This window comes from Oncorhynchus clarkii, chromosome 1, assembly GCF_045791955.1.
Source record: "Oncorhynchus clarkii lewisi isolate Uvic-CL-2024 chromosome 1, UVic_Ocla_1.0, whole genome shotgun sequence".
NCBI classification, from domain to species: Eukaryota; Metazoa; Chordata; class Actinopteri; order Salmoniformes; family Salmonidae; genus Oncorhynchus; species Oncorhynchus clarkii.
Window position 1 is genome coordinate 11,147,241 of NC_092147.1, and position 14,710 is coordinate 11,161,950.

Below are 14,710 nucleotides of genomic sequence, written 5' to 3' on the forward strand. Positions count from 1 at the left end.
CAATACATCCCATATCTAACCATGTGGAGCATCTCCCGTCTGCACCTCTGGTGCAATACATCCCATTTCTAACCATGTGGAGCATCTCCCGTCTGCACCTCTTGTGCAATACATCCCATATCTAACCATGTGGAGCATCTCCCGTCTGCACCTCTGGCGCAATACATCCCATATCTAACCATGTGGAGCATCTCCCGTCTGCACCTCTGGCGCAGTACATCCCATATCTAACCATGTGGAGCATCTCCCGTCTGCACCTCTGGAGCAGTACATCCCATATCTAACCATGTGGAGCATCTCCCGTCTGCACCTCTGGTGCAATATATCCCATATCTAACCATGTGGAGCATCTCCCGTCTGCACCTCTGGTGCAATACATCCCATATCTAACCATGTGGAGCATCTCCCGTCTGCACCTCTGGTGCAATACATCCCATATCCAACCATGTGGAGCATCTCCCGTCTGCACCTCGGGCGCAATACATCCCATATCTAACCATGTGGAGCATCTCCCGTCTGCACCTCTGGCGCAATACATCCCATATCTAACCATGTGGAGCATCTCCCGTCTGCACCTCTGGCGCAGTACATCCCATATCTAACCATGTGGAGCATCTCCCGTCTGCACCTCTGGAGCAGTACATCCCATATCTAACCATGTGGAGCATCTCCCGTCTGCACCTCTGGTGCAATACATCCCATATCTAACCATGTGGAGCATCTCCCGTCTGCACCTCTGGTGCAATACATCCCATATCTAACCATGTGGAGCATCTCCCGTCTGCACCTCTGGTGCAATACATCCCATATCTAACCATGTGGAGCATCTCCCGTCTGCACCTCTGGTGCAATACATCCCATATCTAACCATGTGGAGCATCTCCCATCTGCACCTCTGGTGCAATTCATACCATATCTAACCATGTGGAGCCTCTCCCGTCTGCACTTCTGGTGCAATTCATACCATATCTAACCATGTGGAGCATCTCCCGTCTGCACCTCTGGTGCAATACATCCCATATCTAACCATGTGGAGCATCTCCCGTCTACACCTCTGGTGCAATTCATCCCATATCTAAACATGTGGAGCATCTCCCGTCTGCACCTCTGGTGCAATTCATACCATATCTAACCATGTGGAGCATCTCCCGTCTGCACCTCTGGTGCAATTCATACCATATCTAACCATGTGGAGCATCTCCCGTCTGCACCTCTGGTGCAATTCATACCATATCTAACCATGTGGAGCATCTCCCGTCTGCACCTCTGGTGCAATACATCCCATATCTAACCATGTGGAGCATCTCCCGTCTGCACCTCTGGTGCAATACATCCCATATCTAACCATGTGGAGCATCTCCCGTCTGCACCTCTGGTGCAATACATCCCATATCTAACCATGTGGAGCATCTCCCGTCTGCACCTCTGGTGCAATACATCCCATATCTAACCATGTGGAGCATCTCCCGTCTGCACCTCTGGTGCAATTCATACCATATCTAACCATGTGGAGCATCTCCCGTCTGCACCTCTGGTGCAATACATCCCATATCTAACCATGTGGAGCATCTCCCGTCTGCACCTCTGGCACGATACATCCCATATCTAACCATGTGGAGCATCTCCCGTCTGCACCTCTGGTGCAATACATCCCATATCTAACCATGTGGAGCATCTCCCGTCTGCACCTCTGGTGCAATACATCCCATATCTAACCATGTGGAGCATCTCCCGTCTGCACCTCTGGTGCAATTCATACCATATCTAACCATGTGGAGCATCTCCCGTCTGCACCTCTGGTGCAGTACATCCCATATCTAACCATGTGGAGCATCTCCCGTCTGCACCTCTGGTGCAATACATCCCATATCTAACCATGTGGAGCATCTCCCGTCTGCACCTCTGGTGCAATACATCCCATATCTAACCATGTGGAGCATCTCCCGTCTGCACCTCTGGTGCAATACATCCCATATCTAACCATGTGGAGTATCTCCCGTCTGCACCTCTGGTGCAATACATCCCATATCTAACCATGTGGAGCATCTCCCGTCTGCACCTCTGGTGCAATACATCCCATATCTAACCATGTGGAGCATCTCCCGTCTGCACCTCTGGTGCAATACATCCCATATCTAACCATGTGGAGCATCTCCCGTCTGCACCTCTGGTGCAGTACATCCCATATCTAACCATGTGGAGCATCTCCCGTCTGCACCTCTGGTGCAATACATCCCATATCTAACCATGTGGAGCATCTCCCGTCTGCACCTCTGGTGCAATACATCCCATATCTAACCATGTGGAGCATCTCCCGCCTGCACCTCTGGTGCAATACATCCCATATCTAACCATGTGGAGCATCTCCCGTCTGCACCTCTGGTGCAATACATCCCATATCTAACCATGTGGAGCATCTCCCGTCTGCACCTCTGGTGCAATACATCCCATATCTAACCATGTGGAGCATCTCCCGTCTGCACCTCTGGTGCAATACATCCCATATCTAACCATGTGGAGCATCTCCCGTCTGCACCTCTGGTGCAATTCATACCATATCTAACCATGTGGAGCATCTCCCGTCTGCACCTCTGGTGCAATACATCCCATATCTAACCATGTGGAGCATCTCCCGTCTGCACCTCTGGTGCAATTCATACCATATCTAACCATGTGGAGCATCTCCCGTCTGCACCTCTGGTGCAGTACATCCCATATCTAACCATGTGGAGCATCTCCCGTCTGCACCTCTGGTGCAATACATCCCATATCTAACCATGTGGAGCATCTCCCGTCTGCACCTCTGGTGCAATACATCCCATATCTAACCATGTGGAGCATCTCCCGTCTGCACCTCTGGTGCAATACATCCCATATCTAACCATGTGGAGCATCTCCCGTCTGCACCTCTGGTGCAATTCATACCATATCTAACCATGTGGAGCATCTCCCGTCTGCACCTCTGGTGCAGTACATCCCATATCTAACCATGTGGAGCATCTCCCGTCTGCACCTCTGGTGCAATACATCCCATATCTAACCATGTGGAGCATCTCCCGTCTGCACCTCTGGTGCAATACATCCCATATCTAACCATGTGGAGCATCTCCCGTCTGCACCTCTGGTGCAATACATCCCATATCTAACCATGTGGAGTATCTCCCGTCTGCACCTCTGGTGCAATACATCCCATATCTAACCATGTGGAGCATCTCCCGTCTGCACCTCTGGTGCAATACATCCCATATCTAACCATGTGGAGCATCTCCCGTCTGCACCTCTGGTGCAATTCATACCATATCTAACCATGTGGAGCATCTCCCGTCTGCACCTCTGGTGCAATACATCCCATATCTAACCATGTGGAGCATCTCCCGTCTGCACCTCTGGCACGATACATCCCATATCTAACCATGTGGAGCATCTCCCGTCTGCACCTCTGGTGCAATACATCCCATATCTAACCATGTGGAGCATCTCCCGTCTGCACCTCTGGTGCAATACATCCCATATCTAACCATGTGGAGCATCTCCCGTCTGCACCTCTGGTGCAATACATCCCATATCTAACCATGTGGAGCATCTCCCGTCTGCACCTCTGGTGCAGTACATCCCATATCTAACCATGTGGAGCATCTCCCGTCTGCACCTCTGGTGCAATACATCCCATATCTAACCATGTGGAGCATCTCCCGTCTGCACCTCTGGTGCAATACATCCCATATCTAACCATGTGGAGCATCTCCCGCCTGCACCTCTGGTGCAATACATCCCATATCTAACCATGTGGAGCATCTCCCGTCTGCACCTCTGGTGCAATACATCCCATATCTAACCATGTGGAGCATCTCCCGTCTGCACCTCTGGTGCAATACATCCCATATCTAACCATGTGGAGCATCTCCCGTCTGCACCTCTGGTGCAATACATCCCATATCTAACCATGTGGAGCATCTCCCGTCTGCACCTCTGGTGCAATTCATACCATATCTAACCATGTGGAGCATCTCCCGTCTGCACCTCTGGTGCAATTCATACCATATCTAACCATGTGGAGCATCTCCCGTCTGCACTTCTGGTGCAATTCATACCATATCTAACCATGTGGAGCATCTCCCGTCTGCACCTCTGGTGCAATACATCCCATATCTAACCATGTGGAGCATCTCCCGTCTGCACCTCTGGTGCAATTCATACCATATCTAACCATGTGGAGCATCTCCCGTCTGCACCTCTGGTGCAGTACATCCCATATCTAACCATGTGGAGCATCTCCCGTCTGCACCTCTGGTGCAATACATCCCATATCTAACCATGTGGAGCATCTCCCGTCTGCACCTCTGGTGCAATACATCCCATATCTAACCATGTGGAGCATCTCCCGTCTGCACCTCTGGTGCAATACATCCCATATCTAACCATGTGGAGTATCTCCCGTCTGCACCTCTGGTGCAATACATCCCATATCTAACCATGTGGAGCATCTCCCGTCTGCACCTCTGGTGCAATACATCCCATATCTAACCATGTGGAGCATCTCCCGTCTGCACCTCTGGTGCAATTCATACCATATCTAACCATGTGGAGCATCTCCCGTCTGCACCTCTGGTGCAGTACATCCCATATCTAACCATGTGGAGCATCTCCCGTCTGCACCTCTGGTGCAATACATCCCATATCTAACCATGTGGAGCATCTCCCGTCTGCACCTCTGGTGCAATACATCCCATATCTAACCATGTGGAGCATCTCCCGTCTGCACCTCTGGTGCAATACATCCCATATCTAACCATGTGGAGTATCTCCCGTCTGCACCTCTGGTGCAATACATCCCATATCTAACCATGTGGAGCATCTCCCGTCTGCACCTCTGGTGCAATACATCCCATATCTAACCATGTGGAGCATCTCCCGTCTGCACCTCTGGTGCAATTCATACCATATCTAACCATGTGGAGCATCTCCCGTCTGCACCTCTGGTGCAATACATCCCATATCTAACCATGTGGAGCATCTCCCGTCTGCACCTCTGGCACGATACATCCCATATCTAACCATGTGGAGCATCTCCCGTCTGCACCTCTGGTGCAATACATCCCATATCTAACCATGTGGAGCATCTCCCGTCTGCACCTCTGGTGCAATACATCCCATATCTAACCATGTGGAGCATCTCCCGTCTGCACCTCTGGTGCAATTCATACCATATCTAACCATGTGGAGCATCTCCCGTCTGCACCTCTGGTGCAGTACATGCCATATCTAACCATGTGGAGCATCTCCCGTCTGCACCTCTGGTGCAATACATCCCATATCTAACCATGTGGAGCATCTCCCGTCTGCACCTCTGGTGCAATACATCCCATATCTAACCATGTGGAGCATCTCCCGTCTGCACCTCTGGTGCAATACATCCCATATCTAACCATGTGGAGTATCTCCCGTCTGCACCTCTGGTGCAATACATCCCATATCTAACCATGTGGAGCATCTCCCGTCTGCACCTCTGGTGCAATACATCCCATATCTAACCATGTGGAGCATCTCCCGTCTGCACCTCTGGTGCAATACATCCCATATCTAACCATGTGGAGCATCTCCCGTCTGCACCTCTGGTGCAGTACATCCCATATCTAACCATGTGGAGCATCTCCCGTCTGCACCTCTGGTGCAATACATCCCATATCTAACCATGTGGAGCATCTCCCGTCTGCACCTCTGGTGCAATACATCCCATATCTAACCATGTGGAGCATCTCCCGCCTGCACCTCTGGTGCAATACATCCCATATCTAACCATGTGGAGCATCTCCCGTCTGCACCTCTGGTGCAATACATCCCATATCTAACCATGTGGAGCATCTCCCGTCTGCACCTCTGGTGCAATACATCCCATATCTAACCATGTGGAGCATCTCCCGTCTGCACCTCTGGTGCAATACATCCCATATCTAACCATGTGGAGCATCTCCCGTCTGCACCTCTGGTGCAATTCATACCATATCTAACCATGTGGAGCATCTCCCGTCTGCACCTCTGGTGCAATTCATACCATATCTAACCATGTGGAGCATCTCCCGTCTGCACTTCTGGTGCAATTCATACCATATCTAACCATGTGGAGCATCTCCCGTCTGCACCTCTGGTGCAATACATCCCATATCTAACCATGTGGAGCATCTCCCGTCTGCACCTCTGGTGCAATTCATACCATATCTAACCATGTGAAGCATCTCCCGTCTGCACCTCTGGTGCAGTACATCCCATATCTAACCATGTGGAGCATCTCCCGTCTGCACCTCTGGTGCAATACATCCCATATCTAACCATGTGGAGCATCTCCCGTCTGCACCTCTGGTGCAATACATCCCATATCTAACCATGTGGAGCATCTCCCGTCTGCACCTCTGGTGCAATACATCCCATATCTAACCATGTGGAGTATCTCCCGTCTGCACCTCTGGTGCAATACATCCCATATCTAACCATGTGGAGCATCTCCCGTCTGCACCTCTGGTGCAATACATCCCATATCTAACCATGTGGAGCATCTCCCGTCTGCACCTCTGGTGCAATACATCCCATATCTAACCATGTGGAGCATCTCCCGTCTGCACACATCCCATATCTAACCATGTGGAGCATCTCCCGTCTGCACCTCTGGTGCAATACATCCCATATCTAACCATGTGGAGCATCTCCCGTCTGCACCTCTGGTGCAATACATCCCATATCTAACCATGTGGAGCATCTCCCGCCTGCACCTCTGGTGCAATACATCCCATATCTAACCATGTGGAGCATCTCCCGTCTGCACCTCTGGTGCAATACATCCCATATCTAACCATGTGGAGCATCTCCCGTCTGCACCTCTGGTGCAATACATCCCATATCTAACCATGTGGAGCATCTCCCGTCTGCACCTCTGGTGCAATACATCCCATATCTAACCATGTGGAGCATCTCCCGTCTGCACCTCTGGTGCAATTCATACCATATCTAACCATGTGCCTAGAGCCTACAGCCTACTACAGTGAGATGCAGCCTACAGTCTACTACAGTGAGATGCAGCCTACAGCCTACTACAGTGAGATGCAGTCTACATTCTACTACAGTGAGATGCAGTCTACAGTCTACTACAGTGAGATGCAGCCTACAGCCTACTACAGTGAGATGCAGCCTACAGCCTACTACAGTGAGATGCAGTCTACAGCCTACTACAGTGAGATGCAGTCTACAGCCTACTACAGTGAGATGCAGTCTACAGCCTACTACAGTGAGATGCAGCCTACAGCCTACTACAGTGAGATGCAGTCTACAGCCTACTACAGTGAGATGCAGTCTACATTCTACTACAGTGAGATGCAGCCTACAGCCTACTACAGTGAGATGCAGCCTACTGTCTACAGTCTACTACAGTGAGATGCAGCCTACAGCCTACTACAGTGAGATGCAGTCTACAGCCTACTACAGTGAGATGCAGTCTACATTCTACTACAGTGAGATGCAGCCTACAGTCTACTACAGTGAGATGCAGTCTACAGCCTACTACAGTGAGATGCAGCCTACAGCCTACTACAGTGAGATGCAGCCTACAGTCTACAGTCTACTACAGTGAGATTTAGCCTACAGCCTACTACAGTGAGATGCAGCCTACAGCCTACTACAGTGAGATGCAGCCTACAGCCTACTACAGTGAGATGCAGTCTACATTCTACTACAGTGAGATGCAGCCTACAGCCTACTACAGTGAGATGCAGCCTACAGCCTACTACAGTGAGATGCAGTCTACAGCCTACTACAGTGAGATGCAGCCTACAGCCTACTACAGTGAGATGCAATCTACAGCCTACTACAGTGAGATGCAGTCTACATTCTACTACAGTGAGATGCAGCCTACAGCCTACTACAGTGAGATGCAGCCTACAGCCTACTACAGTGAGATGCAGTCTACAGCCTACTACAGTGAGATGCAGTCTACATTCTACTACAGTGAGATGCAGCCTACAGCCTACTACAGTGAGATGCAGCCTACAGCCTACTACAGTGAGATGCAGCCTACAGCCTACTACAGTGAGATGCAGCCTACAGCCTACTACAGTGAGATGCAGTCTACATTCTACTACAGTGAGATGCAGCCTACAGCCTACTACAGTGAGATGCAGCCTACAGCCTACTACAGTGAGATGCAGCCTACAGCCTCCTACAGTGAGATACAGCCTACAGCCTACTACAGTGAGATGCAGCCTACAGCCTACTACAGTGAGATGCAGCCTACAGACTACTACAGTGAGATGCAGCCTACAGCCTACTACAGTGAGATGCAGTCTACATTCTACTACAGTGAGATGCAGCCTACAGCCTACTACAGTGAGATACAGCCTACAGCCTACTACAGTGAGATGCAGCCTACAGCCTACTACAGTGAGATGCAGCCTACAGCCTACTACAGTGAGATGCAGCCTACAGCCTACTACAGTGAGATGCAGCCTACATTCTACTACAGTGAGATGCAGCCTACAGCCTACTACAGTGAGATACAGCCTACAGCCTGCTACAGTGAGATGCAGCCTACAGCCTACTACAGTGAGATGCAGCCTACAGCCTACTACAGTGAGATGCAGCCTACAGCCTACTACAGTGAGATGCAGCCTACAGCGTACTACAGTGAGATACAGCCTACAGCCTACTACAGTGAGATACAGCCTACAGCCTACTACAGTGAGATGCAGCCTACAGCCCACTACAGTGAGATACAGCCTACAGCCTACTACAGTGAGATGCAGCCTACAGCCTACTACAGTGAGATACGGCCTGCGGCCTACTACAGTGTGATGCAGCCTACGGCTTACTACAGTGACATGCAGTCTACAGCCTACTACAGTGAGATGCAGCCTACAGCCTACAGTCTACTACAGTGAGATGCAGCCTACATTCTACTACAGTGAGATGCAGCCGTCAGTCTACTACAGTGAGATGCAGCCTACAGTCTACTACAGTGAGATGCAGCCTACAGCCTACTACAGTGAGATGCAGCCTACAGTCTACTACAGTGAGATGCAGCCTACAGCCTACCACAGTGAGATGCAGCCTACAGCCTACCACAGTGAGATGCAGCCTACAGCCTACAGCCGACTACAGTGACATGCAGCCTACAGCCTACTACAGTGAGATGCAGCCTACAGCCTACAGCCTACAGCCTACTACAGTGAGATGCAGCCTACAGCCTACTACAGTGAGATGCAGCCTACAGCCTACAGTCTACTACAGTGAGATGCAGCCTACAATCTACAGTCTACTACAGTGAGATGCTGCCTACAGCCTACTACAGTGAGATGCAGCCTACAGCCTACTACAGTGAGATGCAGCCTACAGCCTACTACAGTGAGATGCAGCCTACAGCCTACTACAGTGAGATGCAGCCTACAGCCTAATACAGTGAGATGCAGCCTACAGCCTACTACAGTGAGATGCAGCCTACAGCCTACTACAGTGAGATGCAGCCTACAGCCTACTACAGTGAGATGCAGCCTACAGCCTACTACAGTGAGATGCAGTCTACATTCTACTACAGTGAGATGCAGCCTACAGCCTACTACAGTGAGATGCAGCCTACAGCCTACTACAGTGAGATGCAGTCTACAGCCTACTACAGTGAGATGCAGCCTACAGCCTACTACAGTGAGATGCAGTCTACAGCCTACTACAGTGAGATGCAGTCTACATTCTACTACAGTGAGATGCAGCCTACAGCCTACTACAGTGAGATGCAGCCTACAGCCTACTACAGTGAGATGCAGTCTACAGCCTACTACAGTGAGATGCAGTCTACAGCCTACTACAGTGAGATGCAGCCTACAGCCTACTACAGTGAGATGCAGCCTACAGCCTACTACAGTGAGATGCAGCCTACAGCCTACTACAGTGAGATGCAGTCTACATTCTACTACAGTGAGATGCAGCCTACAGCCTACTACAGTGAGATGCAGCCTACAGCCTACTACAGTGAGATGCAGCCTACAGCCTACTACAGTGAGATACAGCCTACAGCCTACTACAGTGAGATACAGCCTACAGCCTACTACAGTGAGATGCAGCCTACAGCCTACTACAGTGAGATGCAGCCTACAGCCTACTACAGTGAGATGCAGTCTACATTCTACTACAGTGAGATGCAGCCTACAGCCTACTACAGTGAGATGCAGCCTACAGCCTACTACAGTGAGATGCAGCCTACAGCCTACTACAGTGAGATGCAGCCTACAGCCTACTACAGTGAGATGCAGCCTACAGCCTACTACAGTGAGATGCAGCCTACAGCCTGCTACAGTGAGATGCAGCCTACAGCCTACTACAGTGAGATACAGCCTACAGCCTACTACAGTGAGATGCAGCCTACAGCCTACTACAGTGAGATACAGCCTACAGCCTACTACAGTGAGATGCAGCCTACAGCCTACTACAGTGAGATACGGCCTGCGGCCTACTACAGTGTGATGCAGCCTACGGCTTACTACAGTGAGATGCAGTCTACAGCCTACTACAGTGAGATGCAGCCTACAGCCTACAGTCTACTACAGTGAGATGCAGCCTACATTCTACTACAGTGAGATGCAGCCGTCAGTCTACTACAGTGAGATGCAGCCAACAGTCTACTACAGTGAGATGCAGCCTACAGCCTACTACAGTGAGATGCAGCCTACAGTCTACTACAGTGAGATGCAGCCTACAGCCTACCACAGTGAGATGCAGCCTACAGCCTACCACAGTGAGATGCAGCCTACAGCCTACAGCCGACTACAGTGACATGCAGCCTACAGCCTACTACAGTGAGATGCAGCCTACAGCCTACAGCCTACAGCCTACTACAGTGAGATGCAGCCTACAGCCTACTACAGTGAGATGCAGCCTACAGCCTACAGTCTACTACAGTGAGATGCAGCCTACAATCTACAGTCTACTACAGTGAGATGCTGCCTACAGCCTACTACAGTGAGATGCAGCCTACAGCCTACTACAGTGAGATGCAGCCTACAGCCTACTACAGTGAGATGCAGCCTACAGCCTACTACAGTGAGATGCAGCCTACAGCCTAATACAGTGAGATGCAGCCTACAGCCTACAGCGTACTACAGTGAGATGCAGTCTACAGCATACTACAGTGAGATGCAGCCTACAGCCTACTACAGTGAGATAGAGTCTACAGCCTACTACAGTGAGATGCAGCCTACAGCCTACTACAGTGAGATGCAGCCTACAGTCTACTACAGTGAGATGCAGCCTACAGCCTACTACAGTGAGATGCAGCCTAATACAGTGAGATGCAGCCTACAGCCAACAGCCTACTACAGTGATATACAGCCTACAGCCTAATACAGTGAGATGCAGCCTAATACAGTAAGATGCAGCCTACAGCCTACAGCCAAAAGCCTACTACAGTGATATACAGCCTACAGCCTAATACGGTGAGATGCAGCCTAATACAGTGAGATGCAGCCTACAGCCTCCTACAGTGAGATGCAGCCTACAACCTACAGTGAGATGCAGCCTACAGCCTACAGCATACTACAGTGAGATGCAGCCTATAGCCTACTACCGTGAGATGCAGCCTACAGCCTACCACCGTGAGATGCAGCCTACAGCCTACCACTGTGAGATGCAGCCTACAGCCTACCACAGTGAGATGCAGCCTACAGCCTACCACAGTGAGATGCAGCCTACAGCCTACAGCCTACTACAGTGACATGCAGCCGACAGCCTACTACAGTGAGATGCAGCCTACAGCCTACAGCCTACTACAGTGAGATGCAGCCTACAGCCTACTACAGTGAGATGCAGCCTACAGCCTACTACAGTGAGATGCAACCTACAGCCTACTACAGTAAGATGCAGCCTACAGCCTACTACAGTGAGATGCAGCCGTCAGTCTACTATAGTGAGATGCAGCCTACAGCCTACTACAGTGAGATGCAGCCTACAGCCTACTACAGTGAGATGCAGCCTACAGTCTACTACAGTGAGATGCAGCCTACAGCCTACTACAGTGAAATGCAGCCTATAGCCTACTACAGTGAGATACAGCCTACAGTCTAATACAGTGAGATGCAGTCTACATTCTACTACAGTGAGATGCATCCTACAGTCTACTACAGTGAGATGCAGCCTACATTCTACTACAGTGAGATGCAGCCTACATTCTACTACAGTGAGATGCAGTCTACATTCTACTACAGTGAGATGCAGTCTACATTCTACTACAGTGAGATGCATCCTACAGTCTACTACAGTGAGATGCAGCCTACATTCTACTACAGTGAGATGCAGCCTACAGCCTACTACAGTGAGATGCAGCCTACATTCTACTACAGTGAGATGCAGCCTACAGCCTACTACAGTGAGATGCAGCCTACAGTCTACTACAGTGAGATGCAGCCTTCAGCCTACTACAGTGAAATGCAGCCTACAGCCTACTACAGTGAGATGCAGCCTCCAGCCTACTACAGTGAGATGCAGCCTACAGCCTACAGCGTACTACAGTGAGATGCAGTCTACAGCCTACTACAGTGAGATGCAGCCTACAGCCTACTACAGTGAGATGCAGCCTACAGCCTACTACAGTGAGATGCAGTCTACATTCTACTACAGTGAGATGCATCCTACAGTCTACTACAGTGAGATGCAGCCTACATTCTACTACAGTGAGATGCAGCCTACATTCTACTACAGTGAGATGCAGCCTACAGCCTACTACAGTGAGATGCAGCCTACAGTCTACTACAGTGAGATGCAGTCTACAGCCTACTACAGTGAGATGCAGCCGTCAGTCTACTACAGTGAGATGCAGTCTACAGCCTACCACAGTGAGATGCAGTCTACAGCCTACCACAGTGAGATGCAGTCTACAGCCTGCTAAAGTGAGATGCAGCCTACAGCCTACCACAGTGAGATGCAGTCTACAGCCTACTACAGTGAGATACAGCCGTCTATCTAAATAAATAGGCCTATACATGGCAGCTTCAAACATGATTAATCATGTCGCTCGCTCATGAGTTCAGCTACGCGTTGTGATACAGTACACGTCTGTGAATCAAATTCGACCCACGTAATCAATTAAGCAATGCCAGCCTAGCCTAAACACTTTTCCAAAATTTAGAGACTCATAAAACAATAGGTTACCAAGACAACCATAATAGGCTGTAGCCTATCTATCTCTATGATGAAACTTACCAATATGTAGCTATTCCCAGGGGTGTCATTTGGGCTCTTGCATTGGAATTATATTGAATTCTGTTTATATCACGCTATACCACAATAAACATAAAGGTTTTGAACAAGAATTGACAGGTTCAATGGCACGAAATCTCGCTGCACTCTATCAGCACCATAGACGGCGCCCTACATAATAAAGCAAGATTTTGACAGAAACCAACCAGCTAGATTGTTTCAATCCTACATTTTCAAAAGAGTTGCAGCTTCCTTGATGCTCTGTGGAACTTTCTGAATAATCAATCATTCCTCTCCCCCCGAAATCTTCCTCTCCCCCCTCAAATGCCAGTTGAGCTTTTCTCGGATGTAACATGCTTCTTCTGTGTTGACTGAACACGCATGTAGCTGTGGACACCCCAAGTCAGTACATGTTTCAGTGCAGTAAGCACGGTCGGCATAGCGGAGAGAGGCCCAGAGAATCGTTGTAGGGGTCCATTTGTCCTCATTGGAGACAGAGTGGGTGAATTCAGACTGCAAAAACTCAGCTTCCACCAAATCTGTTTTGCTTAGATTCAGCAGTGGTTTCACCTTTTTCACATCTAGAAAGTCATGGCTCTCTAGGGAAAGGGCACAAAAGGCCTCCACCAGTTGGCCGTTGAATTCGATGAATCATTCTGAAATTTCACCAATGACAGCATCCAACATGCTGAATCAATCAATCAAAAACAGCAGTTCAGGGACAAGTTGAAACTGGAGCAACAGCACGACCAGGTGGACTGGGGACAGCCAGGAGTCATCATGCCAGGTAGTCCTGAGGCATGTTCCTAGGGCTGTGCACCATGGTGGCCGTAAACTTAAAGCCAAGGTCCATCCCCGCCTTCTGCAGCCATGTAATCTCCAGTCTTACTTCTGTGTTGCAGGAACATTTTTTTATTTTTTAAAATTTTATTTCACCTTTATTTAACCAGGTAGGCAAGTTGAGAACAAATTCTCATTTACAATTGCGACCTGGCCAAGATAAAGCAAAGCAGTTTGACACATACAACAACACAGAGTTTCACATGGAGTAAAACAAACATACAGTGAAACAAGTATATATACGATGTGAGCAAATGAGGTGAGATAAGGGAGGTAAAGGCAAACAAAGGCCATGGTGGCAAAGTAAATACAATATAGCAAGTAAAACACTGGAATGGTAGATTTTCAGCGGAAGAATGTGCAAAGTAGAAATAAGAAATAATGGGGTGCAAAGGAGCAAAATAAATAAAATAAATAAATAAAATAAATACAGTAGGGAAAGAGGTAGTTGTTTGGGCTAAATTATAGGTGGGCTATGTACAGGTTCAGTAATCTGTGAGCTGCTCTGACAGCTGGTGCTTAAAGCTAGTGAGGGAGATAAGTGTTTCCAGTTTCAGAGATTTTTGTAATTCGTTCCAGTCATTGGCAGCAGAGAACTTGAAGGAGAGGCGGCCAAAGAAAGAATTGGTTTTGGGGGTGACCAGAG